The sequence below is a fragment of the Scardinius erythrophthalmus genome, assembly GCF_964197995.2.
Source record: "Scardinius erythrophthalmus genome assembly, chromosome: 3".
Lineage (NCBI taxonomy): Eukaryota > Metazoa > Chordata > Actinopteri > Cypriniformes > Leuciscidae > Scardinius > Scardinius erythrophthalmus.
Window position 1 is genome coordinate 2,184,946 of NC_138223.1, and position 22,470 is coordinate 2,207,415.

Consider the following 22,470-nt stretch of genomic DNA (forward strand, 5'->3'; position numbering starts at 1 on the left):
GGGAATGAAGTCTGGTTTCAGCTCCGGTCCGGAGACACGACACACAGAGCGGATCATGTGATCGAGTCCCACAGACCTGAAACACATCGGACACATTTGAGTTCTGCAGAATGCTGGATTTTAAAGCGATATTGAGGAGATTAAGAGGAAACTACAGCTTTACTGAAGTCAACGGCTCTGGACGAGCTGTGATATAAACTAAACGCTATTGGCTATTTTTAAAAGGGGGAGGAGCATATCAATATGCCCCGCCCCTTCTTCCAGTTTCAGAGGAAAAAATTACGTCAACACATTAAATAATGCTGTGCATTTCAAGGCACTTTGATCATTCTAATAATTCAGTGTTTAACTAAAGTCTCACTAACTGATCCAATAAAGAAGCACAAGTTGCAACACCAGCTCCTTCTCCAGTTTAACTCTGACTCCAGAACAATAAATGAGCTGAACTCCCCTCAGGCTTCTGATCCAGGAATATAAACTCCTGTTTTACAAGCTCAACATCCACCCACGTGCATAAAACAACATATTTAATCTTCTGCCCTATGCACTTTTGAGTCAGGGAGGGTGAAATGTTACACAGACCTTTTGCACCATTTAAGCATCATGACCCAGGGCGATTCATGCCCGTCTCTTGTGGATTAAATGTTTTCCTTTTTTTTTTTTTGCCATTCAGTATTAAGTATGAAGACTCTTTCTCTAAAGGAAACTGCACAAAAGATCGGATGAAATGATAAGTAACGACGGTTCACAAATATGCAGAAAACAGCAGCATGCTTCTCAGACCAAGCAACCACATCCAGTTTATTTATTTATCTATTTTAAAGTGCATTTGATTTGACTTGAAGAGAAATACCCGCATGTATGAATAACATTAACTAGACTCTCAACTAGTTGTGAGTCACATGATTTAAGTTGACGACAGTCAAAAAAACGTCAGTTTTCAGCCTTTTTCATACGTTTATTTTCTAATATTCGATGATAATTATGGTCCACACAGACAACCCTGATGTCTTAAACGGCTTGATGATTAATTCTATCCAATCACCTTCACAACACTTGCCAACAGAGTAACTCAGCAGAATCACACAGGGTCATATACAAACTGACCATATTAAACATCATGCAAAATTCACTTTTACATGGTGTTTGAACGTGTGTCAGCGGTGTGTGTTCACAACCTACACTGGTAAACAATCCACCTGTGCTTATGAGTTTTAATCACACACATGCATCTAAATTAAGCACTATATCTATTTTATTATACTTATAAATGTTTTTTATTCCTGAGATGGCAAAGCTGAATTTTGATCAGCATCTCCAGTCTTCAGTGTCATGTGATTCTTCAGGTAAATTTATTAAAGGTACAATATGTACGATTTTTTCATTAAAATATCCCAAAATCACAAGGCCAGTGTTAAATATTTTGTTAAGTTGATTACTTACAATATCCCAAATGTTTCCAACTATTTTTAAATCGTGAGAAAATTGTGATTTTAACCAAGGAAACGGGGCGTTACAGCAGGGGTGAGCTGGGAGTCGCCGGTCAATGGCGTCATATCCGCGTTACCCTCGCGGACAAATGCAGAAGTTTTAGCATCTATCAAGCAACAAACGTTAGCTTGTTTTGTGCAGTCGTTATGGAACACAATTATTCTTTACCGATTGCAGCTGGTTCTGTGGACAAAGACAAGTCCCATGAACATCAATGTCAGCGTACGGGTCAACCAAACGTATATCTAATGTTAGTTATGTGAAGTGCATTATCCTAAGTCACATAGAAGTTGCAATTCAGCATGCTTAATTTTATATATTACAAATGTAGCATTCAGTAATGTAAGGAAAGTATTATTGCTTTAGGTTTGCGTTTAGTTTATTGACATTGTTTATCACGTCTGTGTCACGGTTCATGAATTCATTGTTTCCTTCTTGTCTCGTGTTATGTTGTTATATGTGTGTGGGTGTGTGTGGATGGGCGTAACGACCCATTCAGCACTGATCAGTCTCCAGCTGATTTCACTCACTCACGCCCAGGGCCGGTTCTAGACATTTGGAGGCCCTAGGCAAAATTCATGTTGGAGGCCCCCCACCCCCAATAAAAAACACTTGAAACAAATATGATTCCTAACCTTTTTATTTATACAACATTTATTTTTAAATGTAGTATATTTTTACTTACACAGTACATAAGTTTGGACAAATTACTATTTTTAATGTTTTTGAAAGAAGTCTCTTATGCTCATCAAGCCTGGATTTATTTGATCAAAAATACAGAAAAATAATATAGTGAAATATTATTACAATTTAAAATAATGGTTTTCTATTTTACTATACTTTAAAATATATTTCTGTGATGCAAAGCTGAATTTAGTGTCACGTGATCCTTCAGAAAACTTTATAATATTCTGATTTATTATCAAATGTTAGAAATGGTGCTTAATATTTATTTTATAACATGTGATACTTTTTTTCAGTATTTTTTGATTATTAAAAAGTTGTTTTAAAAAAGTCTTCACTATCACTTTTATATATTTAACACATCCTCGCTGAATATTCCTGTTTTTTTTCTGTATTTTTGATCAAATAAATGCAGGCTTGTAGAGCATAATAAGAAACTTCTTTCAAAAACATTAAAGATAGTAATGGGTCCAGACTTTTTACTGGTAGCCTACTACATCAAACTTTATCTAAGGTAATCTCTTTTTTTTTGTTTAATGAAGATATTATTGTTCTTGTTGTTATTTTGCTGTTTTATTCAGTTTATTCACAGTTCCAGAATACCACTTCAGTAGATGAACATGAGCGTGCTTTTATAATTGTTTTCATAGCTGCGTTATGGGCAGGATTTTTCCCTCCCATTTAATCAATATTGACTGCAGATATTGTCATATTATTAATATCAGTAATATGATATTATGTATTGCATTGCTACCTTAAATATGCTATACACAAATCAAGTGGAAGAGAAAGACACGATCGCTACTGAGCAGGAAAAAAAATCTAAACTGATATTCGTATAGGCTAGGATGTCAGGGTATTTTCTAATCATCAGCATCAGAATATAGAAGATAGACCCATAGATATGAGATCCTTTATTTGAAACATTTAAAAATGTTGCAGTGTGTTGGTTTTTTAACTTTAAATACAAACGTCTTGTCTTTTACTTTTGTAGCTTTTTTACTAGTCAGCTCCCAACGCGATGTTATTCATTGTACGCGCAAATTCAAAGCGTCGCGTCTGGGCACGTTAATGACGCTCGCGCTCTTTTAAACTCGTAGACTAACAAAGCGGTGAATGATTTTTCCAGAAATGACGCTGATCTACAGTAGCCCACACGTTTATATTTAAAATACATTGCAATCACTCCAAAATCGATTACCTGCATTACGAGCTGTGCTTCTTTGCGTGCCTATTTAGGCTTTTGCTTCGCACTCGCAGCACCTGATGGATGCGTTCGTTGACCGCCCCTGACCGCCGCTGACGTCCCCTCGGACTAAACTGGCTGGCGCCTCTATATATACAGTCATGGGCTGGCGTTAATGTGACGTAATGTAACAGTCTATGGTTAAGATAAACATCGTCACTATTTTTAGTTAATAAATACATTTTGAAATAAATTGTAGATAGGACATTTGTACATTTTTTTTTTTTTTTCCTCTGTCTGGGCCCCATCCCGCCAATCGGGCCCTAGGCACGTGCCTAGTTTGCCTTTGCGTTAATCCGGCTCTGCTCACGCCAGCTGCAGCCAATCTACTCTCCTATATATACTCACAGTTTTCTCCTCTCACTTGTCAGATCGTTGTATGAGGTTCTCTGTGTGTTTGGTCCTGTTCCTGCTCGGTGTTCCAGTTCGTGTCCCGTGTTCCTGTTTGGTTTTCCTGTGGATTGGTTCATGTCAAGAGTTTGTCTTCACCTTCACCAGCACACCTCGTCTCTGCACTCATCTGTACATCTGACCATCGAAGTCCCTGCGTCACAATCCTGTTTCTCCGGGACATTCTTCTTTATATCTTTAATAAATACATTCTGAGTTACTTGCAACATTGCTTCAGTGTTTCTGTCATTAAAGTCTGGTGTTTATGGGCATGTAAATAAATATAGCATGTGTTATACATAAAGATTAATCAGTATTTTGGCAAATGATGTGGGTACGTTCAAATGTACTTTTACAACAATTGTTTAGAACACGTAAAACTGCGCCGCGTTATCACAACAATGAATTCGACAAATACAGTAACATCTATGATAACAAATTTAGTATTAAACCTTACTTTTCTTGCGGTTAATTCATTTTAATGAATGTCATTAAACGCAGCATTTATACAAACAGAACTTTACCTCATCCACGATTCCCGTCTGACTGATTTACATCCACGGTGGAGTTGAAAACGACGGTTCCCATCATTCCACGCTCCTTCACATCGTCATCAAGCCACGCCGTTGTTGTTGTTTGCAATGTAGCGCCCTCTAGCGGCAGAAAATCTTGCATATTGTACCTTTAAAAGCAAGATTCGTTTATGTTTAACTATATCACTTTCATTGCTGAACCCATTTGAGAGGAGGCTCAGACTATCCAGCTTCCCATGACAGACGGCTATTGCCTTTCCAATAGTTTATTGTAAATGAAATCACATTTAGGTTATACGGTAAATGTTCCTGAGCTAAATCATGGCTGCCGTTAAAGTCCAGAAGGTTTTTTATTTGTTTAAGAGCTTATATTTATGCTTAAGACACAATAACCATATATTTAGGCTACTTGTTATACCATCTGCATAAGGAATGCACCCGCAAATATCATTAAAGGTGATTATTAATGTTTTTCTTTGATAAGTTGGACTGTTCTATCTGATATTATTGTGTGCAATGTATTTTATTAACGTTTAGGATGTTGCTTAAGAAGACATCTGCATATTTAGATGATAAACAGATCAATAGAGGGTTTGTCTTCTCTCGAATGCTTTTCCTCCTGTTTTCAACCGTATGCATCAGGCGTTTCCCTCAAAGGATTCCTCTCTTTTCAACTTTCCTTCTTCTCTCTCTTCTGGTCTTGAATGGTGTGAAGTAATGTTGTTGGGCCATGAATCTCCACGATACATCACCCTACAGATCGCAGTCAGAGATGGCATATTTAATTTAGCGTGAATGCTGTTGGCTTTGTACATGTTCGGTATGCACTAGAGTGTTAACATTATGTATTACTGACCTTTACAAGAACTACATGCCAGTTTCAGGGAGTCTCTAACTAAATATAGTGATGCTGCTAACTACATTTTTCAATAGTGTGACGGACACAATAGTGTATTTTCATTTTTAGAATTAGAATTTCATTAATTCAGATTAATCACTGGGTTTCTCATTCAAAGGTTTTTTGAACTTTCCAAAAACAATTACTATACAATGGAATATACATATTTTTTCCCCTTTTTTCTTTTGGAATACACATTAATCATGGTTTTCTGTCACAGCTTTACATTAATTGAATGCCTCTCACTCGAAAAGGAAATTTGGTTATTTAGATTTTTTTTTTTTTTTTAATTAACTGCTTATAGTTTACATAAATCATCACTTTAGTTGTGTTCTCACTTTGTGGCATTTACATATTTTTTTTGCAGTTTAGAATTAAATTCTGTCACCCTTGTTGAGATCCTCAGTGTTTTTGTACCATATAAATACTGGCATTTTAGGATAATTTCCATATAGTTTTCTGCTTTTTGTGTGTAGTTTGTACAGAAGTATTGCTAACCTTAAAGTTAAAGCTTAAAGTCTAGCTTCCGCAGCTCTGCCACATACATACAGCTGTGTTTGACATAGTTGTGGTCCTTTAAAACACTACACATATTGACTTTAAGTCGTCACCGTCTGTATAAAGACACGAGACTTTGACAGAAGGGTTTGACCTCAGATTAGAGAGATGTTTAAATGATGAAATGACTCGTCCCAACATTAGTCTTTTTGCACGCCTCTTGGTTTGTTGAAGCGCATGTTTCTGCGATGGACAGGTTATAGATGCGCCTGTGCGGGACTCGAGACCTCCTGCGGTCCCCTCGCTGATTTACACTGTCCACATCAGGCTCGTGCTGTTGCTAGGCAACTGCTTAACAAGACAGGAATTTGGGCAGTAACATGTCAAAAGAAAGAAAAAAAAGAAGAAAAAAAAGAAAAAAATTCTGCCCAAATCTCAAGGTTATAATTTGCATTATTCAAGTACTTTTACTTCGCTGACAGCTGTGGTACGTAATTGAGCCGTATAGGTCAAACAAAAACAAATCTTGATATTATGATCCTCATTTCATATATATATATATATATATATATATATATATATATATATATATATATATATATATATATATATATATATATATATATATATATATATATATATATATACTAAAATATCATAATATTTATTAATATAGTTATTTAAATGTTAAATCTTGAAATTCACAGTACTGTTCAAAAGTGTGGGGTCTTTATGATTTTTTAAATGTATTTCCACTGAGGCTGCATTTATTTGATAAAAAGTACAGTAAAATAGTAATGTTGTGAAATATTGTTGCAACTTGCTGTTCTCTATGTGAATATATTGTAAAATGTATTTTATTCCTGTGACCAAAGCAAAAATTTTCCTTCAGAAATCATTTCATATTTATTTTTCGTCATATTTTTGTGCAATTTTATTTCAGGATCCTTTGATGAATAGAAAGTTCAAAAGAACAGCATTTATTTGAAATCTTTTGAAACATTATAAATTATAAACAAAAATTTTGTAACAAGTACATGCATCCTAGCTGAATAAAAGTAATATATTTTTTTAAACTTTTAGTAGTGTATATTATCTGATTTGATGTTTATATACCTATCATAAGCAATCTTCCTATTTTATATATTATATATTTTATATTATATCTTATATAATATATTTCATAATATATTTTATATTATATATTTTATATATTTTTTAAATATATACTTTCTCTTTCTCTCTTGCACTCGGGGGCGTATCCACATTTAAAATGTTTGTCCAATAAAATGCTTTCTAGAATGCAAACGTCACTCTCTTTATAAATTAAGATATCGTCATTCGACACATTCCCGAAATGTTTCGTACACACGGTCTTTAAACGTCCCATCAAAGGTCAGTTCTGTGAAAGGTGCCAGGAAGCCCAAAACATGATGGAGCGAGACAGATGCTGCCGAGGTGCTGATATGCATAGGAATATGTTTCATTACTGCGACCGGCTGTCCAGTTTTACTCCAACGCCACGGAGTTTGGCACACGGAGATGCCATTCTGCCATTCTCCCCAAATCTGTCTAAACGACAACTGACCCGCTTTGGCTCTCCATCCAGATCCCGGCGCTCCGAGAGGACAGACACCAGTAACCTCCACCCAACAAGCTCCTTAATTATAATAAACCTGCCGACACACGAGACGCCACTTCTCTTAATTAAATTAAGATCATTTTTATTGACTTAATTGTTTGAGACAAGCCATTGGACTGCGCCGCTGACAGCACAAATGATGGAGGATGAGTAATTAATGTGTTTTTTAATTGGAGTGGACGTCTGATGAAGGCTGGTTTATATGGGGAGTCTGCGGCCCTCAGGTTTTAATTCTCTTCATCTTAGGAGTCTGATGTATAGCTCTACTATATAAATATAACGACACGTCATCCGAGCGGGCGAAGCTGATCATCGCAGGAGGGCGAGTTTGTCAAAACCTTCAGATGTGAGCGCAGGCAGCTTGACAGAAATGTTATTGAGAGGCACAAAACATTCGTCACAAGTTGCAATTAACGAGGCCAATTTACAGCTCCGGCAGGAGAGATCGGATACAGTGAGATATGAAGCTGAACAAAGCGATCTGTGCCGGCAGGCTTTTTGAATCTCAGGTTTTTCGAGGTCTGACCCTCCTTGTTAAAGTCTGGACCCCCCAGATGTTCTATATACAGATTTATAATACTCTCAGTTTTATTTAAAGTCCCAATGAAGTGCATTTATTCAGTGTGTTGACGTAATTTCCTCTGAAACTGGAAGAAGGGGTGGGGCATATTGAGAAGCTCCTCCCCTTTTTAAAATAGCCTATAGCGTTTAGTCTATATCACAGATCGGCCAGTATGCTGTAGTTTCCTCTTAATCTCCTCAATATCGCTTTAAAATCCAGCATTCTGCAGAACTCAAATGTGTGCGATGTGTTTTCAGGTCTGTGGGACTCGATCACATGATCCGCTCTGTGTGTCGTGTCTCCGGACCGGAGCTGAAACCAGACTTCACTCCCCCCCGATGGAAAGCATATTTACACTGTCTGAATCGTTCCCTGTCCCCTATCTAGTGCACTATGTGCCGTTCATCATGTAGGAAACAGTAAATGTGTGAACAAGTGACCGATTTCAGCCACAGCTTCAGCGTCTGTTTATAATGTAGGGGGCGGAGCTTCAGATTCTAGAGAGCATTTGATTGGACAGAAAATCTGATGTGCAGAGTGATGTCATTAAATCATTGATTCATATTGATGGAAGTGAGAGACGAAGTTTTGAATGCTTATATCTTCTAAATGTGAATGTTGTCATTGCTTTGGAGAGCGCCAGCTTATAGATAACAGGCTGACATATTCATAACAAAAGCCAAAATACTTCAATTTTGATTTCGTATGGACTTTACTGTAAGTATTGTTTTAACAGCTCTGCCTGAATGAAAGATGAATTATAGTTTCAGCAACAGCCGACACAGATCCTATATCTGACGTTCAGCTCCGCGTCAAAGTGAATGTATGAAAAGCTGATTCATATTGTCAGGATAGTGAATATAACCTCTTTAGAGCCTCACAATCGTCTTAAAATATGTTACGATTACGAGCTGTAATGTATAACTCATTGGGTTTTTTTTAAAGTCTCGTCTAGTTAAATCTTAAAAAAAGATGTAGAAACTGTTTAAATTATGTTGATGAGTTGAGATAATGGGAAAACTTGACTTGCATGGCAACATTCGTGGTTTCTAAATCACTAAGAAGCCGCAAAATTAGCACACATTTCTTGCAGAAATACATTTTCAAATCCAAGTAATTATGAAATTTCACGATACATAAGTGAATATGAGCAGAGTTGTTTTTTGCATAAGTTGTTTCCCACACAAAACAGAGAAAAACAGTGTGATTAGTTTCTTCTTCTTTATCTATTTTTTACTAGAGCTATTTTTGTCACCTGAGACTGGCACTGCAGATCCACGTCTTCACACGATACAGATGTTTGTTCATACTGTTATCATCTCTATAATTATACTAATAGTAATTAAAAACAGTCATATTCAGACAGTACTCTGTTATTTTTAGGGCATGTTAGCTGTGCTTGTTAACGCACGATTGCACTCGAATGAAGTAATCAACTAAAATTAAGCCAAGTGAGATTCTGTTTCTGTTATTAATACACTGGCACAGAGTTGCAAATTTACTTGATTATAACAAATATATATTTCTAATCATTCATAAGAATATCTGTCATTTAGCTAGTGTAATTTTTATTACTATTATTATTATATATTTTCCTCTCCTTTAGACAGACTCAAATCTAGCACCAACCGAAGGTTTTAATGTTGTCTCTCTCTCTAAAAGAGCGGTTTCCTAATCCTGGTAAAAACGAGGCAGTGTCATTCACACAAAATAATTATAAAAATTCTGTAAATGGTCATTAATTGTCAAAAATGTGAAGCTTGGCTCATTTACTTTATATTTACTGACTATTATAGTCATAATTGTGCGCTCTTCTTTTGTCCTAGAGCTCATTTACAACCTCGACTGTCCTTCACGAGTTGCTAATCACTTTAAAGAATCACAGGTTTAATGTAATTCAATAAAGAGGACCATGTTCAGGTCAAACTATTAATAACCCATAACCTCAGCATAACCAGGAAACATCAAATGTGGCTAGATATCATAATTACATTGAAGAACAACACTAAAGTATATGTGGAAAGCATTCAGAACATGTTTTTATTCAATTAACAAAAGTTCTGTAAATGAAACCGTTATATATTCTGAAGTTATGTGCATAATTGATTATCGTGTTATTTTTCTGTTTATTACTGTGAAGCTGCTTTGAAACATAATAAATAATTCTTAAATAATTGTACAATATGGTCATTTGTACATGCAACTTAGATATTTTGGCCCCACTTTATATTAAGTGGTTTTAAGTAGTGTAATTACAAATGTAATCACATAAATTAATTACATGCAGGCATTTTTAAAATATATTAAGTACAATGTAAAAACATGAATGTACATTGTATCAAATTATTCATTTCAATGTTGGTGCATAGTCGTTAAAGCCATAAAGTGGGACTGATATTTTTAATAAAACATACGGTAACACTTCACAATAAGGTTCATTAGTTAACATTAATGTATTAACTAACATGAACTAACCATGAGCGACACATTTGTTACTGTTTTAATAAATAAAAAAATACAGTCATTCATTGTTTGTTCATGTTAATTTCACAGTGCATTATCTAATGTTAACGAGATTTTAATTAAGTATTAATAAATGTTGAAATTAACATTAGCAAAGATTAACAAATGCTGTATAATGTAACACTTTATTTTACAGTGTTCTTGTTACATATGTTACTTACCATAGTAGGCCTAATAACAGTAAATTATGCATAATTACATGCAACTCACCCTCAACCAAATCCTAACTCTACAGTAAGTACATGTAGTTAATTAATATTACTCAGTACTTAAATATATAATTACACTGTAACAATGACACCTTAAGTGTAACCAGTGTGGTCCATTAGTTAAAGCTAACTAACTAATGTTAACTAATGAACCTTATTGTAAAGTGTTTCCAAACCTATTTTCAGGTTTCCCACTCGTTATTACAACTTTACTGTATTTTACTAATTTTACTGCATCTCTTCTTGATCAAGTTCTCCTCTTCGGAAATTACATTCACAAGTTAAAAAACGAAACCCGGCACAATTCGACTAAATATTTCGTTTATGGATTATGCAGAGCAACAGGGCTTTTTTAATTACATTTATCAAATCACCGGAGCAAATTATAAACACATCCATAAACAAAACCCCACCGCTCCAGTGCTCCGACTTCAGCTCCAGTTGTTCCCCATCATGGCCGTGTTAAACGGGCCGTCGGAGGATTCGGGTGAGGACTCTCGAAGACACGACACAACATAATGACTCGGGTATTATGGTTAATTGGTTTTCATTATCTTCCTCCCAGGTGGCATTTATCTTAGCAGGAATCTGGTGGCATCTGTCCTTGTAGTACACACACCCGTACAGCGCTTTTAATTAAAACAATTACCATGAAGGGCATCTAAGGAGAAGAGTTTAATCACAGAGGGGAATTAGTTATTAAAATCAAATTGTTTTCTAAATGGTGTAATGAGCCGGTCCAATTTCACCTGGCCAGCGCCGGCGATAAAGCTCAAGTACAGCTTCCGGCTCATTAGCAAAGCAGTTCCTCACGGAGATTTAAGTAACTATGTTGTTGTTTGACAAGGTAAAGTGTTGAGGTAAGTTATGTTAATTCATTGGTTTCATGTAACACAGCCTTGTAATTGGTGGAGAGCGACTTCAAGGCTTTGCGTGTCGGGAATATCCAATAATAAACATTAACAATCGTGCATAATTGCAGATCTTTAAGGTCTTTTATGGAGACCTTCGTGCATGTGCATATAAACACCTGCTGATAGTGAAACGCATTGTTTTAATAGCAATTTTTTCTGTCCTTGACCTCATTAGACGCCGGGCCTCGTAATTTCAGGACGGCGAGGTTATGCTGTTGGAAAATAAATTAAACAGTAACCGGGGTTGAGGATTCAATCTCCTAATGGATAATGCCTGTGCGACGCTCTTGAGAAGGGCACTCAACCTCAGACTGTTCCAGTGGCGCAGAAAAGCTTCTCTTAAACCACGTCTAATTGGTCTTTCCAGAAAGGAGCTCATGAACAGATATGGAGACTGAGTTTGGGTCGAGACTCGGGACGAGCACGCTTGGCCTTCAGCGCGCATCATTATTCACTGTTTACAACAAAAACATGTCTGGAGAACATTGAACTCAATTAATATTGCTATGAACTGTATTGCCTGAATTTGTTTGCTCAAAATTATTAACATGACATAGTCTGGCAGTTTTGTGCATGAACAACAGCAGAAGTGTTTCAATGCAACACTGGGCTCAATATTGTATTGGTATTCGCCAAATTACCAAACGCGTGTCAAAATAAGAGTTAATTGGATGCACACACACACAAAAAAACTTTTAAGTGTTTATTTTGCTACCCTAACAGCCCGGTCTCACCCCAAAACGTCACATACTGACGCGTCTTGACCAAACGGCAATATACGACGAAAAGGGTACCCCTAAAACGTCCATATGAGACGAAGACATAAGCGCACCAGCAGCGCCTCTTAGCGGTACCCTAACGCATACCTAAACCTACCCATAACCCGAATAGTCACATACGGACGTTTTAGGGGTACCCTTTTCGTCGTATATTGCCGTTTGGTCAAGACGCGTCAGTATGTGACGTTTGGGGGTGAGACTGTGTTAACCCTAACCATGCACAATTTTATTAATTGTTGCCATTTATTATATGGATTTTGCATGTTTTTTCTTCGTCTTGGGACAAGCCATATGATCAAGTTTCAATAAAACTTTAATTATTATTTTTTAACGTACTGTATTATATTTTGATATGGTCAGTGACGTTAAATCTGACATGCTGCATTTGCTTGAAACTTGAGAGTTATAAAAGAGGGGGATTTCTTTTTAAAGAAAAACGTCATGAATCTGTCATATGACTTCAGAAGACTTGGAGTATAGTCACGTGAACTATAGTTATGGTGCTTTCTTGTCAAGTATATCACTATCCACTTGTGTTGAATAGAAACGAACAGCTTGGACATAACAGCTTAAGATCTAAAAATGTTTAATAATTATATATATTACAACACGGTTTGGGATTTGTTTCTTGTCATTGTCATGTTTCTGTGTCTTGTCATGTGATTTCCTGTTTGTCATGTGATCCTGCCATGTGTCGTGTCATTGGTTAATCGTCTGATCATTGTTCACAGGTGTTCCTCATGTTTGCCCCGTGTCCTTGTCGAGTATTGTTTGTTCTACGTCCCAGATCCGGTTTCTTGTTTTCTAGTCTTGCTTTCGAGTTTTTTCCATGCCTGGTCATGCTTTTGTGTTTGTTTTATGTTTGATAATTATGCATTTGGGTCCTCATCTCAACTTGCCTCCAGTGAATTCGCTACAATAAACTAATATATCCATGAAAATGACTAAAAACTATATTCTGACTGAAAACTAAACAAGACTATTAAACAGAATATAATATGTTACAACTATAACACTAATATACCATACTATACTATAATATAGGCTAGAGAATGACATATGGGGTGGGTTAATTCTGGAATATTGTTAATTCTTGGTGAAGATATTCCTATAAGAAACTTTCAGTATAACGTTACTATGGAAGCTTGTTTCCGCCACTGAATAATAAATAAATAACAATAATTGTGGCTTTTTATCTCACAATTCTGACTTTTTTTCTCACAATTGCGATATATCAAGTCAGAATTGTGACTTTTTTCTCAGAATTGTGAGATATGAAGTCAGAATTGTGAGAAATAAAGTCGCAATTCTAAGAAATAGTCGCAATTGGGAGATATAAAGTCGCAATTGCATGATATAAAGTCGCAATTGCATGTTATAAAGTCAGAATTGTGAGACATAAACTATTCTGAGGTAAAAAAAAAAATGCAAAAAAAGTCCGTCTTTTTTTCTTCTTAGAATTGGACTTTATATCTCACAATTGTGAGAAAAGATGTCAGAATTGCAAGATATAAACTCACAATTATGTGTTATAAAGTCAGAATGGCGAGATATAAAGTCAGAATTCTGACATTATAACACGCAATTGCGACTTTATTTCACGCAATTGTTACTTTATATCTCGCAATTCTGAGAAATAAAGTCAGTATTGCGAGATGTAAACTCACAATTGTGAGATAAAAAGTCGCAATTATCTTTTAAAATGTTTTATTTTGTGGCGGAAACAAGCTTCCATAGTTACTGTATGTTATAAAAAAAAAGTATATATATATATATATATATATATATATATATATATATATATATATATATATATATATATTTATACTTCCTGTAAAATGAAGTATTAGAGGAAATTCTCCTTTTAACTTGTCTGATCCAGTATCATGTGAGTCAAAGTTGACTCTGTAGTTACAGAAAACAGCTGAAATATTCTTCCCAGCATCATAGATTATTCATAACTTCATAGTCTTACCCCTCTGATATTGTCCAGCTTGTTCACAACTGTAATAGAGATATTGCCATAAATCAATAAGTATTGATGATATCATTGCAACAAATGCTAAAGGCAATGTGGTGGTCACATATCACTTGGTTACATTTCATTTCTGATATTTTTTTTATTTTTATTTTTGGTTGATCACATACAGTAGCTCTCTGTTTGACATGAAATATACTTTTTTGAAAGCAATATCCTGTAAAATATTTTCAAGTAAAGAGCTTTTCTGAGTTACACACTAGGCTGTGCTTCCATCCATCTATTTTTATGTGCATTTTGGGATATTGCATCAAAAAAAAAAATAATAATAATAATAATAATGGACACGCCAATATGTGCATAAAATCAAAAAATGTGAATAAAAAAATGATGCGCTCAATTTAGGAGGATGATTTTTTTTTTTTTATCCGTTAAGAAAACATTCACATAAACAACGATGGAAACACATTTACTGAATGAATCCCTCGATGCTCACACAAACATCGAGTGACGTTGTGATTGGATAACTGGACTAACCAGTGGAAAGTCTGTCATCAAAATGATTTTTAAAAACCTATTGTGGTGAAAGTGATGATTTTGGATTTGGATGGGATGGAAATGCTGTTTTATGCAATATTCCAAGTTAAATTCACAACTTCGGATGGAGACAAAGCCACTGAAAGTCTACTGTTCCTGTTCTATTGTAAAATACTCCGTTTAAATGAGGACATCCGAGGTTTTCCTTCCACTTGGGGGCCTTTAATAATGTTTTTACCCCCAAAACCTTCCATCGGTTATTTCTAACAATGAATAATGACAGGAGCGGCGGATCTGACTTCGCTCATGTAGAGCTTCCAGCTCTTTCTAAATGAATCACCCTGTCATAATTGCTTTGACTCTTGTTGAAGGAATGAGCTCTTAATTTATGATGGCTGTGGGATTCAGGTTGAAGGGGCAGTCAGTAATTGTTGAAAAGTGGGTTTGACTTCGGGCACTTCGACTCAGTAAAATGGACATTTTAATGTTTCTTAAGTGAAACGTGAAGTTTTTTGAGTGGGTCAAATACGGCAAACTCACCAACTGTGTTGGATTAAAGTTCATGTTCGAAGAAGAGTTATTAAGAACAAATGGTGCGAGTTAACAATCAATGTAGATGTACAGGTTCAGGACACAGTCAAGGTCATTTCATAATGATGCTAAAGAAATAAAGTGTGTATATATATATATTGGGGGGGGGGGATTGGAATAAACTGCTGCTTCAATGTATAATGAGTGATTATAATCAAGGTATTAATCAATATTTTTCCTTCTAAATATCAATCGAGTTGAATGACTTCTCTGGAGATTTTACTTTGTTATAGAGGTTCTCCTCATGTATTCTGTAATGTCTATATTTGATATCTGAATGCAGTAACAGTGCTTGCTCATTCAGCCCGGCTTCCAGAAATGAAATATGGACTTATTTTGTGTTTGAGAAAGATCTTCGACGTGTTAAAACATACAGTGGTCATTGAAGTCTATAGTTTAAGGGACTATCTCTTAGTTAAAGCCTTATTTTCCAGTTAGACTGAAGTGTAGCTCTCCTTGAGAGAAAGAACGCATTATCCTGATGTTTTGAGAGGAGTCTCCTGTTTATAGTTAGAGTCTGGCCAAATCCAACCTGGGAAAAGTGGTGTGTGTGTGTGTGCGTGTGTGTATGTATGTTAGTCTTCTTGGTTACGAGTTCAGGAACCACTCGCATTATTGGAGATTGACTGAGTTGTTGCTCTGGACATGTTGCCGCTACACAAGTCAAATCTGCAACCTGGAAGGTCACGACGTGCCGAACTTCAGGGTCAGAGTGTCAGCCACATAATCCATGGAGATATGCTTCAATCTATCTGTATATGTGTGGAAAATTACTATGTTTATGTATTCTTAGCCAATGAGAATCATTCAACCTGAAGCAATGACGTAGCTTAGGTGGGTGTGTGTGTGTGTGTGTGTGTGTGTGTGTGTGTGTGTGTGTGTGTGTGTGTGTGTGTGTGTGTGTGTGTGTGTGTGTGTGTGTATAACTGATGTGATCTGTGTAACTGTAAGCAGGGTTACGGCCTACGAACTCCTGTGTGAGTCTTGAAGCTGAACTTCTGCTGATGAAACTGCAAACTATCCTCATTAAAACTTTTCTTCAATATATCTTTATCTTCTTTCAAACATCTGAAAAACTGTTACTCCCTAACTGTGTGTGTGTGTGTGTGTGTGTGTGTGTGTGTGTGTGTGTGTGTGTGTGTGTGTGTGTGTGTGTGTGTGTGTGTATGTTTTATTTATTGAGTGCCCTTATTATTTATTAAAAATAAAAATTGTATTTTATTATTATTAACTTTTTTTTTGTGCTTTAGTGCTTTATTTTTATTTGTTTTGGACAGGGTTAGGGTTATTAAATCCAAAATTGTGTGTCAGTGTATGTGTTGTAAAGCACAACTGCTCACTACTCTCTAATCACCAAGACCATATGAGTCAATGTTCAAGAGATCATGATGAATCTTTGACCCAGCTATTCCTCAGTATGATAAATAATATATATTTATTCTATATAGTTCTACTTTTTAAATTGTTCTAAAACGGAACTAAAAGTTCCATGATGAATCTGGCGGTTGAACTTTACAATAAGACCTCATTAACTAAAATGAACCAACAATGAGCTATTATTAATCTTTGTTAACTTTAGTTTATAAAAATACAATTGTTTATTGGTGGTCCATCCTCAGGGCCATTAAATAATGATTTTTATAATTAATTATTAAATGATAAAAAGAGCATGAACTATGAGATTAATAAACATGTTAGAATTAAGCCTCATTGATAACTAATGTAATTAAATGGAAATGTATGCCAATCTGGCAACAAGGTCTGCAGACATCATACTCCCCATATAAATATATTCATCATATTTACAAGAACGCAATAAAGGGACATTTAAATTCTTCCAGGAGGCCTGAAAATATATATTTGTGACTTTAAACTGCATTCATTCATTTCAATATCCCTGCGGTGTTTGAAACAATCTTGTCATATGCGCTTGAGTCAACAAGAGCAAAAGAAGCAATATCTCGACAAATGAGATCTGTGAAGGGACGAGTTTGACCTTTCAGTGGGATGTACTAAATCGAGCTCTCGTTCAGTGAAAGTGTCTCGCTGTGATTTACGTACATCAGCAAACACTCTTTCAGACGGGTGAAGATAATGTGCTGATGAGATCTGAAGCCCAGCATTCATGAGTTCATGATCGATCACCTCAGGCTCTGTAACACGGTTAACCCTCTCAGACGCCTCTCCATATCTGATGATATTTGCGCAGAGCCCGGCGTTTGGCTCTAATAACAGCAGGTCAGCCTCTCTATCAATATAAGAATCCAGGAAAGCAATGTTCATATCTCAGTCTGTGTCTTCACGAATTAAGCCGAAACAGGAGGAAACACTGGCGCTGTGATTAAGTGAAGATCTCGCACTAAAAAGAGTGTTTTCTAAACAAGACGCAAAATCAATGTGAAGGTGTTGAGCACCGCTGAGACAATCTGAAAGAAGACGCTTTTTCTCATATCATACCTCAGAAATCAACTAAATGACAGATTTTTTTGTTGTTGTTGTTGTTGTTGTTGTTGTTGTTGTGTGTGTGTGTGTGTGTGTGTGTGTGTGTGTGTGTGTGTGTGTGTGTGTGTGTGTGTGTGTGTGTGTGTGTGTGTGTGTGAGTGTGTGAGAGAGAGAGAGAGAGAGAGAGAGAGAGAGAGAGAGAGAGAGAGAGAGAGAGAGAGAGAGAGAGAGAGAGAGAGAGAGAGAGATACAAAGCTTATAACATTATGCACCATTCAAAACTTTGGGAAAGAAATCAATACTTGTTGTAAGTAAGGATGCATTAAATTGATCAGTGATATTAAAGACATTTATAATGTTACAAAAGATGTCTATTTCAAATAAATACTTTTCTTTTTAACTTTCTATTCATCAAAGAATCCTTTAAAAAAACTGGTTTCAACATTGATAATCATAAATGTTTCTTGAGCATCAGATCCTCATATTAGAGTGATTTCTGAAGGATCATGTGACACTGAAGACTGGAGTAAAGATGCTGAAAATTCAGCTTTGATCACAGGATATAAATTACATTTTAAAATATATTCAAATAGAAAACAGCTAGTTTAAATTGTAATAATATTTCACAATATTCTTGTTTTTACTGTATTTTTAATCAAATAAATGCAGCCTTGGAGAGACTTCTTACTGATGATAATGAATGGAAGACAGGTGAACAGAATGACAATCACATCAGTTACCATGACAACAAAAGACTAGCAGGAACTGATTGAAGAGAAACATGAACCAGTGAATACAAACTAAAAGTCCATGAAAGTGAAACTAAGACGACACACGCAGACTAAACCCGACTCAGAGATTAAACTTAAAGACAGAGATGACTGTGGTTACATAAACTTTGCAAACACAATGCATCATAGACAATCATGATTTGTAATATAATCGATTTTTATCCATAATCCTAATTCACAGACTTCCTTTAGTGTTATTTCAGTTTATCACTTTACCTATCAGTAGATGTTTCCAAACTTTTGACTTTTACTATGTAAAATGGTTTTAATGTTTACAACAGAACTAAACACTAGCATGATATTTTGAATGAAAACCAATATTTAATAATACCCTATTGATTTCACTCATGATACATTGCAAGAATAATATCACAATAGTTTTTGCCAATGTTAGGCCAAATTAGCACATTACCAGCCCATAATTAATGTTTACCGCCCATTAAACTGCACCTTTTCACCAGAAGAAGATTGAAAGTAGCTATTTTTCCCTTCAGCTCATCATCGTGTCAGTAGCAGAAGAGTTCGTCTCAAAAAAACACGAGGACCCATCGAGGTCTTTTCATTCTGTGAGACGTGCTTCACTGATAGAGTTCAGTTTCGGAGAGGTCGCAGTATGAAAATTGAAAATGGAAATTCACATCTTCTTTTGTGTTGCACTGAAGTCACACAGGAACGACATGAGGGAGAGTAAATGATGAAGGAATTTATATTTCTGTGTGAACGCAGGCAAGTCAATAATGCTGATATTCAGCTGTAAAGTAAACTTTACTTTATATTGCTTTGGTTGTGGTTTATGGCTTATGGTTTGGGATAGTGGACTGATATCAATGCCAATATGGTTTCAAAGTGTCAATATGTCAGCTAATGTAGCGCAGGGGCTTAATGAACCAATAAGATTCTCATGAGAACAGAGGAGTGTGAATCGAGAGCCTACGGCTTCAGAGATCGTTCTGAGTCAGCCTCTCAATAGGAAATCAATATTGATGTTCTCAATTACAGGAGCGCTTAAAAGCTAAACGAGCTCCCTAACGAGTCATTTAATCTAGGCCACTGCTAGGTCAGAGAAGAGTCAGAGACTGGAAACGCTTCCAGTGAGAAAAACAAGTCTTGGTTAAGTTGATCAGAGAGGGAATGTTCGGTTCTGGAGATCTGGACGTCTTCAGTGCATGATGTAGAATTGTTCTGGACAAACAGGGTATAATATATATATAGTTTTTTTTTTGTTTTTTTTGAGAAAAGAAGACGCTTAACCTTCATAAAAGGTTTATCGTCCACTAAGGAGGTCAAACTAAATAGAATTCATAAATCTCATGTTATCCATTCATAAGGTTGCACAAATGACAGAAATATAGCTTAAAAGGTTTACTATAATATTTTTGTGTGAATGTGTGTCTATATATATATGTGATCATTTTTATTGCAATCAGTTCTTGATTTATAAGCATATCTATAATGTGTTTAATTAATGATCAATTTATCATTTCTAAATGAAGTATTGCATTATTTACAATAAGTAAATAATGGAGTTGTTAGTGGTTCATACCATCACAGAAAGTGTAAGTAAATGATTAATAAACTGTTTAAATACATATTGTTATTAGTAATAGTTACTTAGTGTGTTAATAAATGCTTTATTAACATGTACTTCTACTGTAATTCAGGGTTAATTCAGGTAGTTATAAAGCATTTAGTAGTGGTCAGTTCACTATGTTTGTGAGCTCATCTAAAGTGAGGACTAGTTATGACTTGTAAAGCATTTACAAAGGAGATTTAAATATGTTTATGTTCTGTATCACTGTGTGTGTTTGTTTCCTTTTTCTGTTTAGAAGATTAGTGAGCCTTTAAATCTCCTTTATAAATGCTTTACAAGTCATAACTAGTCTTCACTTTAGATGAGCTCACACAAAATAGTTAACCACTACTAAATGCTTTATAACTCCCTGACTTTACTACATTTACTTACACTTTCTAAGTGATCTTATTAATCAATGACAACACCTAGTTTGTAAATAATGGTAAATAATGTAACTGGTTTATAAATAATGCAATACTTCATTTAGAAATGATAAGTTGATCATTAATAAAGTATGAAAATACAATTATTAAACATTATAGATATGCATATAAATCAAGAACAAAGCATTTATAGCTGTATTTAGAAACTGCTTATTAATAATGCTTTATAAATGATGAATTAACTGTTTAGTAATGCTTAACTAATGATTAATAGCATGCAGTTATTATAAAGTGTTACCGATTATGCACTTTGTTTTGTCTGTAGAAAAGGTTTGAATGATGTCATTTCCTGTCTGTCATAATTTAACTTTTTAAGTTATTCCTTTTTATAATGGGGAAGAATAATGCATTGGGTCAGAGTTGCTAAACATTATGCTTTTGATTAATTAAAGTGGGCTAACGGTTACAAATATTGTTAGTACAATGATTTTAAAAAATGTTTTGGTGAGAGGAACCAAATAAACAAACGCAACTGTTGTGAGTAATTTTTTCCCAATTTATTATGAGTGGAGTTGTTGAAATTACAAAATAAAGCCGTGGATACAGATGCGGGTCACGTTTGGTGTTTCGGGAAACAGAAGGTGGCATTTTTAAAATAATGGAAATCACCAAAGGGAAATGCAGAAGAAAAGGCCACGACGTCTCTGGAGGGCTTGAAGATGTTCAGACTCTAAGCTTCACAGTCAAAGTCCAAACACGACACATGTACCTCAAGTATTGAACGCACTTGATGTTTCGTTCAATTTAGAGATTATAATTTGAAAGATATTTGAAATCTGAAAGTCCTCCCTGAAGCTCTGTGATTCTTCCTTGTGCTTTTAAGATAGATAAGAGAATATGTACCAACTTTTCCTGCTATGTTTTCACTTCGCTTTTACCATTTTACTTCAGTCGGGAAGCTCAGGTCAACATCACACGAGTCTGTGGAAGGATAAAAGAGAATCTAACAGTTATTTATTTAATTTCTTACATACTCACTGACTTGCTTTGGAAACTGAGAGATAAGCAAAGGCTGAAGGTTATTACCTTCACTTTGTGTGTCTGAGGGCCTGAGTAAACACAAAATGGATTTAGATTGCATTTCTATTCCTCCACAGAGACCTGCGCTCGGGGTTGCTGATATTGGACGGACAACGTTTGTGGAATTAGCAAAGAGGAAAGGCAAGACTGGGATCTTTTTCCCAGTTATTGGATTCTTTTGGAAACTGAGGCGGTTTCTCAAAGCAATGATGTAAACATTCACAGGTGAGCATCATGTGTGGGAAACACCTGATAACAGACGGATTGTGTTTGGCTTTCTACAACCACAAGTCCTGTGCTTTGCTCAAGTCTGTTTGTTATAATGTAGGATAAATAATAGTTTGTATCCCTAGGGCCCGTTTTAATGTGCTTATTGTATCAGATAATTGCAAATGGAAGCCAGCGGCCTTTAATTTCACTGTGAGTGAATGACAGAGTGTTGATTAATAAAGCGTAGAGAAATGAAAAGGACTCAAGCTAAACACCTACAAAAATATAATCATCCTTTCAAAAGTATTATAATTAATGCATGAATTGTGCCTTCGATAGTGTTCAAAAGTTTGGGGTCATTAGGTGCGTTTCCATTAAAGATTTGCGCAAAATTTTTGCAATTTTTTCTAAATATCGATAAAAAAAAAAAAACGATTGCGGAATGACGGCGTTTCCATTAGGCGTTGTTATGCGACTAAAACGTCATTTTTTCCTCTCGCGATAAATCATTCCAAA